Below are 859 nucleotides of genomic sequence, written 5' to 3'. Positions count from 1 at the left end.
CCTCTCACCTCGGCCCCAAAGTGCTGGGATTACAGGCCTGAGCTGCGCCCGGGCAAACATTGTTACTGGTGAAATATCAAGGGTTTTTCTGGCTGGGTTCGGTGACTCAGAATCCTCTCTTGAATATTATGTGAGATGTGGCTGAGAACCATACAAATGTCCATTCCTAGACTGGGCACGGTGGCTCATGCCTACAAACCCAGTCCTTTGGGAGGCCGAGGCGAGTGAATTGCCTGAGCCCGCAGGTTTGAGACTCGCTCGGGCAACTTAGTGAGACCTCATCTCTACGATAAGTCAAGAAAAATTAGCCAGGCGTGGTGGCACACGCCTGTAGTTCCAGTTACTTGGAAGGCTGAGGGGGAAGGATCGCCTGGGTCCAGCAGATCAAGGCTGCAGTGGCCGTTTCTGTGCTACTGTACTCCAACCTGGGTAACAGAGTGAGAATTTGACTCAAAAAAAAAAAAAAAAAAGGAGCCGGGCTCGGTGGCTCAGCCTGTAATCCCACGCCTTCGGGAGGCGAGGTGAGGGATTGCCGAGTATGCGGGTCGAGCAAGATTCACTAAGGAGGTAAGATAACTAATATGGGATGGTAATGGTACAAGTATAGATAGAGCAATGAGCTACCATAGAGTCCAGAAACAGATCCTCACAGGTACGGACACTTGCTTTATGACCTTAGTGGCATTTCAGAATAGGGGAAGGATAACAACCTTTTCAATAAACTGTACGGGATAAGTGAATATTTGTAGGAATCCAACCAATTTTCCGAAAGTCCCACAATGACTACGTGGTAAAGCCAAGTCTTTTTTTTTTTTTGAGTTGAAGTCTCACTCTGTCGCCCAGACTGGAGTGCAGTGGC

Source organism: Carlito syrichta, unplaced genomic scaffold, assembly GCF_000164805.1.
Source record: "Carlito syrichta isolate Samal-C Ts95f unplaced genomic scaffold, Tarsius_syrichta-2.0.1 Scaffold316469, whole genome shotgun sequence".
Taxonomy (NCBI): domain Eukaryota; kingdom Metazoa; phylum Chordata; class Mammalia; order Primates; family Tarsiidae; genus Carlito; species Carlito syrichta.
This window is presented reverse-complemented; position numbering follows the sequence as displayed.